Here is an 11,898-nt window from a genome sequence, read left to right on the forward strand (position 1 = left end):
TTCTAAGAAATGTAAATTTTTCACAATCGAGAGGACAACTAACACTTACATCTTGTTGCCCTACGCGTTCTCCAAGGCTGGACAATGGTTACAAAGGTTGTAGTCAAGTGCTGCCAGTAGGGCTCCAGCCTTAGACTGAAGGAGAGAAAGCAAACCGTGTACATAAGTAAGTGATTCTGGAAGGACGCCAGCTCAGATGTAGACCTAGATCAGGGATGAGCAACTCCTGTCCTCGGGGGCTTAATTGGTGTCACACTTTCCCCCCAACTAATCACACCTGATTAAAGTAATTGCGTTCTAAACTGAATACCATTATAAGTTGATTATTGGGTCAGGTGTGTTGGCTGGGGAAAAGTGTGACACCAATCAGGCCCCGAGGACTGGAGTAGGCCAACCCTTATCTAGATCTGACTCCAATAATCAACTCATCATGATCTTCCGTTTACAATGAGTTTATCAGCTGTGTTTGCTAGGGATGGGGAAAAAGAGTGACCACTCCGGCCCCGAGGACTGGAATTGACCGTCCCTGACCTAGATAGACAAAGTATCAAACATGCTCCATCAATCCTAATCTGGAATACGATTTTAGCTTTTGACAACTATGACAGAATTGCCTTCGATGAACATCAGTCTTATATTTCCAGGGTAAAAACATTCAGTTTAGGATGAACGGAGTCAGTATTTGTTTCCATCATTGGATAAGGAGGTTATTAGGCAGAATGAATGTTTCCAATCATTCAGTATAATGTCATGTTAGTTTTATACACTCAATACATGTGCATCTTCTGGGCTAGGTCTGTCTACATCTCAACCAGACAGCTCAACTGGGGAATAATAGTAATATGTGTGCAGTAGGCTAATATTGTACATCTTGGGTAGTGCATTTTCCTGAACAGTTTAGCATTATAAAATGTTTACTTTGTTGTTAGGTAGCTAAAACGATGTCTTTGTTTACCGATCGTATTCTGCTCCACTACTCGACAATGGTGCGGCTGGAAATACAGGCTTGCCAGGAGTTGATGTTGATTTATTCCTGTCATGGCTGATATTTTCTAGAGTTTAGATGTCAAATAATGAAGCTATAACAGTTGACATGAGAAGAGAGGAGATAAAATTAGCTAGTTTTAGAATGTTTTGTTTACAACAGCTGACTAAAAATGGGGCGTTCAGTGAACACTAGACGTGCAGTTGAGAACGGTGCCTCTTTACGGTGCCTCTTTACAATTCCATGATGAAACTTTGAAACGAATTTGCCACTTGTTGTAGCAAACGAGTTTCATGAAATACATGGACCAGAAACAGGGTCACATTTTTTACTAAATATCAGTAAGCCAGGCTAGCTATGTACAGCAAAATAGCTAGCTAGCTCTCTGCTTGGCAGAATGTTAGCTACGTGTATCGGTCTCATTGCAAGACTTTGGCTAAAGTTTTGACATGTTGAATCTTGAATACTCCAGCCAACGACATGAGATGTTCTAAAACTAGACCGTTCAGATCAATATACTCTGTGGCACCGCCTCCTCACTGACGGAAAACACGTCACACATTGTGCACAATTCAATGAATACCAGTGAATAACGCGGTTCTCAGGCAGGGTAGCGGCACACTATTGTTATTGTTGCATCACATTGGATGACCACTAGCGACTTATTGGAGCTTCTGAGCCCCAAACCAATCCAAATGTAGTATTCATCGGTCAGAAAATAGATTCAAACACAAGTATTCAGACCCTTTACTCAGTACTTTGATGAAGCACTTGGCAGAGATTGAAGCACCTGGCAGAGATTACATCCTTGCGTCTTCTTGGGTATGACGTTACAAGCTTGGCACACCTGTATTTGGGGAGTTTCTCCCATTCTTCTCTGCAAATCCTCTCAAGCTCTGTAAGGTTGGATGGGGAGCGTTGCTGTACAGCCATTTTCAGGTCTCTCCAGAGATGTTCGATCGAGTTCAAGTCCATGCTCTGGCTGGGCCACTCAAGGACATTCGGAGACTTGTCCCGAAGCCACTCCTGCGTTGTCTTGGCTGTGTGCCCAGTGGCGGTTCTAGACCATTTCAACTGGGGGGGCCAAGCTGGGGCCAGTTGTACTGTTAGAGGGGCCAGTTACATTACACGTTATTGTTGTCACATTGTTTTATTCACTGCATTGCAGGCATTACAGTGAGGAAAAAAAGTATTTGATCTCAGGCTGATTTTGTATGTTTGCCCACTGGCAAAGAAATGATCAGTCTATCAGTTTAATGGTATGTTTATTTGAACAGTGAGAGACAGAATAACAACAAAGAAATCCAGAAAAACGCATGTCAAAAATGTTATAAATTGATTTGCATTTTAATGAGGGAAATAAGTATTTGACCCCCTCTCAATCAGAAAGATTTCTGGCTCCCAGGTGACTTTTATACAGGTAACGAGCTGAGATTAGGAGCACACTCTTAAAGGGAGTGCTCCAAATCTCAGCTTGTTACCTGTATAAAAGATACCTGTCCACAGAGGCAATCAATCAGATTCCAAACTCTCCACCATGGCCAAGACCAAAGAGCTCTCCAAGGATGTCAGGGACAAGATTGTAGACCTACACAAGGCTGGAATGGGCTACAAGACCATCGCCAAGCAACTTGGTGAGAAGGTGACAACAGTTGGTGTGATTATTCGCAAATGGAAGAAACACAAAAGAACTGTCAATCTCCCCCGGCCTGGGGCTCCATGCAAGATCTCACCTTGTGGAGTTGCAATGATCATGAGAACGGTGAGGAATCAGCCCAGAACTACATGGGAGGATCTTGTCAATGATCTCAAGGCAGCTGGGACCATAGTCACCAAGAAAACAATTGGTAACACACTACGCCGTGAAGGACTGAAATCCTGCAGCGCCCGCAAGGTCCCCCTGCTCAAGAAAGCACATATACATGCCCGTCTGAAGTTTGCCAATGAACATCTGAATGATTCAGAGGACAACTGGTGAAAGTGTTGTGGTCAGATGAGACCAAAATGGAGCTCTTTGGCATCAACTCAACTCGCCGTGTTTGGAGGAGGAGGAATGCTGCCTATGACCCCAAGAAGGCCATCCCCACCATCAAACATGGAGGTGGAAACATTATGCTTTGGGGGTGTTTTTCTGCCAAGGGGACAGGACAACTTCACCACATCAAAGGGACGATGGACGGGGCCATGTACAGTCAAATCTTAGGTGAGAGCCTCCTTCCCTCAGCCAGGGCATTGAAAATGGGTCGTGGATGGGTATTCCAGCATGACAATGACCCAAAACACACTGCCAAGGCAACAAAGGAGTGGCTCAAGAAGAAGCACATTAAGGTCCTGGAGTGGCCTAGCCAGTCTCCAGACCTTAATCCCATAGAAAATCTGTGGAGGGAGCTGAAGGTTCGAGTTGCCAAACGTCAGCCTCAAAACCTTAATGACTTGGAGAAGATCTGCAAAGAGGAGTGGGACAAAATCCCTCCTGAGATGTGTGCTAACCTGGTGGCCAACTACAAGAAACATCTGACCTCTGTGATTGCCAACAAGGGTTTTGCCACCAAGTACTACGTCATGTTTTGCAGAGGGGTCAAATACTTATTTCCCTAATTAAAATGTAAATCATTTTATAACATTTTTGACATGCGTTTTTCTGGATTTTTGTTGTTGTTATTCTGTCTCTCACTGTTCAAATAAACCTACCATTAAAATTATAGACTGATAATTTCTTTGTCAGTGGGCAAATGTACAAAATCAGCAGGGGATCAAATACTTTTTCCCCCTCACTGTACACCATTAACATACATTATTTACACACACACACACACACACACACACGTCAGATCCGCCAGATCTAGCTCAGAGGTCCCGCTCATGAGCTCCATCAGCAGGAGATTTTCATTTAGAATGGAAAATTAAATAAACAAATGTTAGTGCATTTAATCGTATCGCATCGAATCGATTCATTCTCTCAGAAAACCGAATCGTACTGAATCATTTCAAACTAAACGTATCGTTCCTGAATTGTATAGGAGCCCATGTATCTAGATACGAATCGAGTCTCAAGTGGCAGTGCACATCTCCAACTCAATCATGAAGTTTGCTGATAACACAACAGTGGTAGGCCTGATTACCAACAACGATGAGACAGCCTACAGGGAAGAGGTGAGAGCCCTGTAGGAGCTGTGCGAGGAAAATTACCTCTCCCCCAATTTCAACAAAACGAAGGAGCAAATAAACTTTGATTTTATTTGAGAGAGAGAGCGAGGGAGAGAGCGAGAGGGAGGGAGGGAGAGAGAGAGAGAGAGAGATAGATAGAAATAAGAGGAATGAAAGAAGGGTGAAGTGATACATAATGTATAAAAGAGAGCGAGAGAGGCCAGGGGGAAGTAGGGAGGAACCTCATTCCTCATATTTAGAGTGGATAAGGCATGTGTCTAACAAGCCTTATAGTTGGGTTTAGAGTGGGTAAGTGGTACTTTAAGTGGAAGGTCTGGGTTTGGTTTGGTCTTGTGTAGAAGTATAGTATTTCCTGGTTCAGAATGGAAGAGAGTCAGATTGTGTCAACATATCCCTTGCCTTCTTTTTGCTCTGAGAATGTGGAACTCACAGCATGGTGACAATAATCAATAAATCAGCATGCTACTATGTAACCTGGCCACTCTCAGTGTGTGTGCGCGCGTGAGTGTCTAATATGTGTGTGTGTGTGAGTGTGAGTGTGAGTGTGAGTGTGAGTGTGTGTGTGTGTGTGTGCGTGCGTGTGTGGGGGGGGGGGGGGACTTGACACCAGGGCATGACCAGTGAGGTTTAGCTATAGTGGGCTGTTTCAGACATGACAACCTACATGATATTAACCCTGTGATGAGTACTGTAGAGTGAGCTGGTTTATTCATAACCCTAACCCAACATTCTCATCATCGATTCAATACAAAAAATGCTGTCCAATGCTGTCCATTTAATCAATTCAGCCTACCTCCTGGAAGTGAATCATTACGAATACAGGAACTTGATGATTTGTTGACATCATGCCATCATTGGATATCATTTAATGCTAGATTCATGTAATGTACTGAAAACTTTCCAACTGAGAGACCCATACAAAGGGGTACACAGCAAAAAGTCCAGTGTTGAATTAACTCCCACAGAGTTGATTTCAACTCTGTGGGACTTGAGGGTTTATATAGGTCCACACTCTCCAGAGTTAAATTAACACTTTCAAAATAGTTAAACATTTAACACTCTGCCAGAGTTCCTTCTTTAACTCGCAAAACAGAGTTAATAAAAATGAACTCGGAGCAGTGATACTTTAACTATTTGGGTAGTGTTAATTTCACTCCTGTCACGGTTGTCGTTGGTGAAAGAGGACCAAAATGCAGCAGGTACGTGTATGCTCATTTTGACTTTTATTTAACTATCAACAATGAACGTACAAAAAATAACAAAAACACGAGAACGAGCGAACAACCACAAACAGTCTGGCAAAGCCTAGGGCTGAACACAGAACAATCACCCACCAATCACAAACACAAACACACCCTTATATATGGGACTCTCAATCAAAGGCAGATAGACAACACCTGCCTTCAACTGAGAGTCCCAACTCCAATTAACCAACATAGAAACACACTCACCAGATTAGACATAGAAATACATAAACATAGACTATAAACCAAAACCCCGGAAATACTACTGGGCAGTCTGGCAACTCTGGGCAGTCTGGCCACTCGGGACGTTCAGGGCAGTCTGGCCACTCCGGCAGGTCAGGGCAGTCTGGCCACTCCGGCAGGTCAGCGCAGTCTGGCCACTCCGGCAGTTCAGCGCAGTCTGACCACTCCGGCAGTTCAGCGCAGTCTGACCACTCCGGCGACTGTTGACTGACGGGCAGCTCCGACGACTGTTGACTGACGGGCAGCTCCGACGACTGTTGACTGGCGGGCAGCTCCGACGACTGTTGACTGGCGGGCAGCTCCGACGACTGTTGACTGGCGGGCAGCTCCGACGACTGTTGACTGGCGGGCAGCTCCGACGACTGTTGACTGGCGGGCAGCTCCGACGACTGTTGACTGGCGAGGCTGGGTTTACGCACTTGCCGTTTAGTGCGGGGAGCGGGAACAGGACGAGTCGGACTGGGTGGACGCACTTCCGGGTCCGCACGAGAGACAGGAGCTGGAAACCCAGGGCTATGGAGGTGCACAGCCGTTCTAGATCTTACCTCCTGCACAACCCGCCTTGGCTGGATGGAACTAGTAGCCCTGTACGAGCGGAGTGCTCGTACAGGGCAGACTGGGCTGTGCAGGGGCCTGATGGTAGCCGTGCGTAGAGCGGGAGTTGGGTAGCCTGGTCCTCGGAGGCGTACCGGCGACCAGATGCGCTGCGCAGGCATCCTCCTACCAGGCTGGATGCCCGCTCTAGCACGGCACCTGCGAGGGGCTGGAATAACTCGCACCGGACTGTGCGTGCGTATGGGTGAGATAGTGCGCTTCTCAGCAAAACATGGCGCTCCCCACCTCATACGCTCCTCCATATAACCACGGGTAGCTGGCTTCCGGCTCTTCCTTCGCCTAGCCAAACTACCCGTGTGCCCCCCCCAAAAAAATTCTTGGGGGTGCCTCTCGTGCTTCTCCCTCAGCGCGTCTCTGGCCTCGTACCATCGCCTCTCCGCCTTGGCTGCCTCAATTTCCCACTGCGGGCGCTGATAATCCCCAGCCTGATGCCAAGGTCCGGCCCCGTCCAGAATTTCTTCCCAAGTCCACTTCTTCCGCCAGTCCAACTCGAACGCCGTCTGCTCCTTCCTCTGCTGCTTGGTCCTTGAGTGGTGGGTGATTCTGTCACGGTTGTCGTCGTCTTCTGACGATAGTGCGAAATCGTCATCAGAAAAGGTAGACCAATACGCAGCAGGTACGTGTATGCTCATTTTGACTTTTATTTAACTATCAGCAATGAACGTACAAAAAATAACAAAAACACGAGAACGAGCGAACAACCGCGAACAACCACAAACAGTCTGGCAAAGCCTAGGGCTGAACACAGAACAATCACCCACCAATCACAAACACAAACACACCCTTATATATGGGACTCTCAATCAAAGGCAGATAGACAACACCTGCCTTCAACTGAGAGTCCCAACTCCAATTAACCAACATAGAAACACACTCACCAGATTAGACATAGAAATACATAAACATAGACTATAAACCAAAACCCCGGAAATACTAAATCAAACCCCCCTTTGAACAAACACACCACTATGAACCACATAAAACAAATACCCTCTGTCACGCCCTGACCAAACTACAAAACAATTAACCTTATATACTGGCCAGGACGTGACAACTCCCTAAAGTGTCAATTATCTACACTGAAAAAATGTTAAAATGAATTGTTAATTTATTCAATATTATTTAATTAAATATATACTTATAATAATAATAATGAATCACAATAAACAATCATTGTCAAAAACATTTATTTGTGCCTTCTCCCTTGCAGTCAGTTGAATTAAAACATTGTGAATGAAGGTATAATGTACATACTTTCATCTGAAACATTGTATGAGCTTTGAATATCAAACGGTTTATGAAATTTAAGCTCAGACATTTTTAGTAGACATCTTTCCACACTTCGTAATACTCTGAATGCATGATGGTCATCAAAATTCTCTGTAAATAGCTTGTTTGTCAAAAAAAAATATGATCTTCAACCAAAAGTACAGCACTTATTTGACAAAAGACTGGCATGTCTTCTTCCATTGCACTGCAAATAACTAGTCCAGCTTTATATTCTACACCATCAACTTTAACCCAACTAGTTGAGAAAACATCTTTTGACAAGATCGTTTCAAGCATTTCATTGTTGACGACATTCTCATCTGTGAAGAGAAAAGATTTAATTGGCCCATACTCATTTTGTTTGAGGGTGAAGGTTTCCCAGTGATAAGCAATGGCCATCTGATGCTTTTTAGCAAGCGATTTGGTTATGTTTTTGAAATTTTTAAAACAATCTTTAAACAGCTTGTTTGGCCTCAAACCTCATACACCACGTATATAATAAGGGGCCAATTTTCCTTATAGAAGATGGGTAATGGATCATAAAATGATGCTTAGGTATCAAGTTTCTATGTGGATACAAGTGCTTAAATAGTTTGTGGTGGTCAACAATCAAATGCTTTAAATATATTGTCATACCTAGAGTGAGAGAAGGTGAAAAAACTATGTTCATTATTTGAAGTAACAACAGTAACAAATTCCAGTTTTTGTTTCCTGCAGGAATAATGTCAAACAGTGGGATGTTTTTCACAAGACACAATGTCTGAATAGAATTCAAACCAATGCCATTGCCAAAACTCTCTAAAATAATCTTTGTAGGAAGATTTTTTCATTCTAAAAATCCATAATCAAAACAATAAATCCTGGAAAGCAAGTCCTGTTCTGACATAGTGTTGCGTGAGATATCCAAAAAGCAATTTGATCTCATACTGAACCACACCCTCAAGAAGATCATGCATGATATCAAATGAATAGTTATTACAAACATGGAAATACTTCAATGAATTAAACGGTTTGCCTTGCATGGGATGAGACGCTTATCCATTGTGATGTAGAAGCTCTCAATCTTGCTCTTCTGACGCCCAACAGCGAGGAGGTACGGCTGCCGATCCTGCTGGTTGCGGAGATGCTCCTCCAAACTGCAGCATGACTAGGGTTGAGATCAGAAAACTGAAAATTAGACAAGAATAATGTGCAGCCAGAGAAAACTACATTATAGAAGTGATTATTCAAACAGCTTTTCATTGGCTAGTGCAAGATGGGAATGAAGACTTAATTACAATTCCATCCACTTTTTAACAACCTTCATTTACATATGTGGCTAAGAAGGTGACGTGACAAATTATTATAATCACGTTAATAATATAATTACCTTATGAAAGACAAGTCTCTCAACTGCATCACATGCACAAATTTTTGGAGACTTCAGTCCCCCTGGAGGTGGTGGAAGGAGATGTAACAGCAACAACAGGGAAGCCATTTCTTGGTCGTAGGCTGAGGACAAAGAGTCACAAGAATTAACTGAAAACTCTTCAAATGTAATACTTTTAAAGTTTGAATGAGAACAGGGAGGCATTATGAGAACGTTTTAAACAGTCATCCATCTATTAGTCACATTTATCCCAAAAATCAGATCAACGTTCAGAGATACACAGAATAAACAAATGAAATATTATTGCAGTTATAATTTAACTGCAATTATAGCAAATTTATTAAAATAAAAAAAACTCACTTGTTGTCTCATCAAGATCACTTCCTGGGGGACTTTCTGCTGACTGCACCAAGCGACGCAACTCTGGTGTTGAGGTGAGCCGCTTAGCCTCTTATGACATTTGGCTTGAAGAACAAATCCCATTTCTGAAGAAGCCTGGAGGATGTGTCGCCATCAAATAGGAGAGGGAAGTCTTGGTCCACCTTTAAGAAGATATTAAACTACTACTACTTCAGGAAATACTTTCAAATTTCAAGCCATTCTAAACATCTCATCCCAAACTTACCAATCCTTTTATATCCAGGAATCTTGGGAAGCTGGAGAGGATATCAACACTTCTGCCTGGGTCATTAACGAGCTTCTGACGGTGCTGAAAGGTCTCTCTCATCGTCTGGAAAAATCAGGGAATTGTCTGTGGTATGGTTGAGCAAAGACATGGCCTCTTGGCAAGCATCACCATCAAGCTGCCTTTCAACATTAACAGTCCTTTGGAAATTTGGGCCCCCTGGAGAAAAGTCAATTGGGCTATTTGGTAGCAGTGCAGATCCTCGACGAATCTTCCTCTGGACTGTTTTCAGACGCCAGAAATGTATCCTGTGCTGCTTGCAGCATCATAGAAGTGTTCCTGAAATGGAAAAAAAGAAAATAAATGCGTTGTCATACCAGGCTCATGAGAAATCTCACGGAATTCAAATATCAATGTCATCCACACAGTTTTGTGTCACAACATGACATGAAAGAGTTAACAATAATAATGCCTATTACATAGCCCTTCTTGGAGTATGGATCCTTGAGGGAAGGGAACAACATCACTATCCCACGCGCATAATCTTCTCTGATTGCTTTAGTGGGGCGGTGCCTGAGAGGAGATATTAAATTAGTACATTTATGCAATGGCCATGCAGTTATCTGGTACAAATAAAAACAATGTGAAACAAACATACCCATGATTGTCAATCATGTAAGCCACCAGGATGTTAACCATTTTTCTTCTTGCAGCATCTGTTAGGGTTTCTGTTGTTTGGTACTCCTGTAGTACTTCTTCACCCCCAGACTTGCCTCTTCTCACAGCTTCAATCAACTAATAAAAACATTACAATACAAAACATGGTGATAAATAGCTTTTCTAGAGACTCAGAGTGAAAAAATGTGAAAGCATTAAGAAATCTGTTCAGCAGACACAGCATCATGTGTATCCTCAATTCTTTGTCTCTTGCTAGGGACATCATCTAGGATTATAGTTGATGCACTTGAGCTGAAGCTTGAGTCAGACGTCTCAGAAGCAGAAGACAAGGAGAAATCAGAGAATTCTAAAGGAATAGAAAAAAATGCAAATAATTATATTATGTAAGGTGTAAAGTTCTTTATTATACCTGCCTTGATATCTCACCCTGATCTGTGAATAGTGTCAGAACCACATTGCCTTGTCCAACGAGGTCGCTGAATATTTCTGCATCAACTTCTGTCCCTGTTGCATCCTTGTATATAACTTTTGCATCAGGTGGCAGGCAAAATCTCTCGATGACTGGAAAAGATAGTAAGGTCAAACTGAATGTGCCTTTGAAGTCAGCACTGTTTCTTGCCTCACAGCCAATAACTCTTCACGTTGAATACACACTGTATAACCCTTAAATAGACCTAGAGCATTTTCCCTCACATAACCCATTCCCTCTTAAGTCCAAATTGATGATTGGCTTTTTTTCGTGACTGTTTTGGTGTATATTAATACTTTACACTCTATGAAGCACACATTACAGAACTGAAAATGATTAGCAATTTAACCCCATTTACCGTATAAAAGAGTCTGATAAAGGCATGTAAAGAAAATCAGAATCGACAACATTAAGGAGCTTGCACAACGAGTTTTTAAAGCCATGCTAACCGTTTTCATGGAATTGCATAAAGTCAAACCGTCCTTCATCCTCATCCAGCTTCACATATTTCTGCTGTTGGCTGTACTTCACCTGGACCAGCATTTTGACTGAGACATGCAAGGAAGTTTGACAAAGTAAATAAACATTTAAAGGAAGAACGATAAAGATTAAAGCTAAGTCGACAGTGTTACACCATTTTTGGTGACCCATCAGATTCTGTGACCTGCACTGTTGGAAAAAGTATTAATTTTCAGAAAATCGCGCTGTGACTGAGATATTAAAATGCTGCTTATGCATCGACTCATCAGTAATTAATGAAGCACTTAAATGTTTAATAAATGTTTAATATTAGTCACAGCCCGATTTTCTGCAAATTTTGTACGTTAGCTTTAACTTAGTAAATTCAGTACAATTAACTGGTGAAGGGGGGGAAAAGACGTTAGCTCCAGCCTCAAACAAGATTTTATACAGTAAAAAAACATAACGCTTTTTTTCCCCTTTCAATAAATCATCATTGATAAAGTTGGAGACGGTTTAAGTAACAAACTGTTAGCTAGCTTACCATACACTTCTAGCTAATCACCAGGACAAATTTGCTGCTCAGACCTGGCAACAAACACGGTTTTGTTAGGCATATATTCTCTGTAGATGTTTCATTGTTCATACTGAAATTCTCAGCATCAATTTATAATTGTTTCAGTAAGTTTGAGTTAATTGCACTTACCGTGTAGTACTGCATGGGAGGGAGAAAATGGCGCCGACTTGTCTCCTCTGTCTCCAACCGACGAAGTG

General features: G+C 42.6%; 1 protein-coding gene and 2 long non-coding RNA genes across 10 annotated transcripts in view; 1 reads left to right on the top strand and 2 right to left on the bottom strand.

Annotated features, from left to right (window-relative positions):
• The window catches only part of LOC115157364 (ephrin type-A receptor 3-like), a 218,364-nt gene that overhangs the window by 19,170 nt on the left and 187,296 nt on the right, over positions 1 to 11,898 (top strand). The gene's annotated exons all lie outside the window — the stretch shown is intronic.
• LOC115157366 (uncharacterized) lies at positions 8,346 to 10,315 on the bottom strand. Its single transcript, XR_003868431.1, has 5 exons — positions 10,177 to 10,315; positions 9,998 to 10,091; positions 9,519 to 9,857; positions 8,894 to 9,435; positions 8,346 to 8,671 (listed from the first exon to the last, which is right to left on the bottom strand). It is a non-coding gene; the product is annotated as an uncharacterized LOC115157366 (long non-coding RNA).
• Positions 10,438 to 11,402, bottom strand: LOC115157367 (uncharacterized). Of its 2 annotated transcripts, none has more exons than XR_003868432.1 (2): positions 10,623 to 11,402; positions 10,438 to 10,542 (listed from the first exon to the last, which is right to left on the bottom strand). It is a non-coding gene; the product is annotated as an uncharacterized LOC115157367 (long non-coding RNA). The 2 variants fall into 2 exon arrangements; XR_003868433.1 differs by having other exon boundaries at positions 10,648 to 11,401.

Source organism: Salmo trutta, chromosome 21, assembly GCF_901001165.1.
Source record: "Salmo trutta chromosome 21, fSalTru1.1, whole genome shotgun sequence".
In the NCBI taxonomy this organism is placed as follows: Eukaryota; Metazoa; Chordata; class Actinopteri; order Salmoniformes; family Salmonidae; genus Salmo; species Salmo trutta.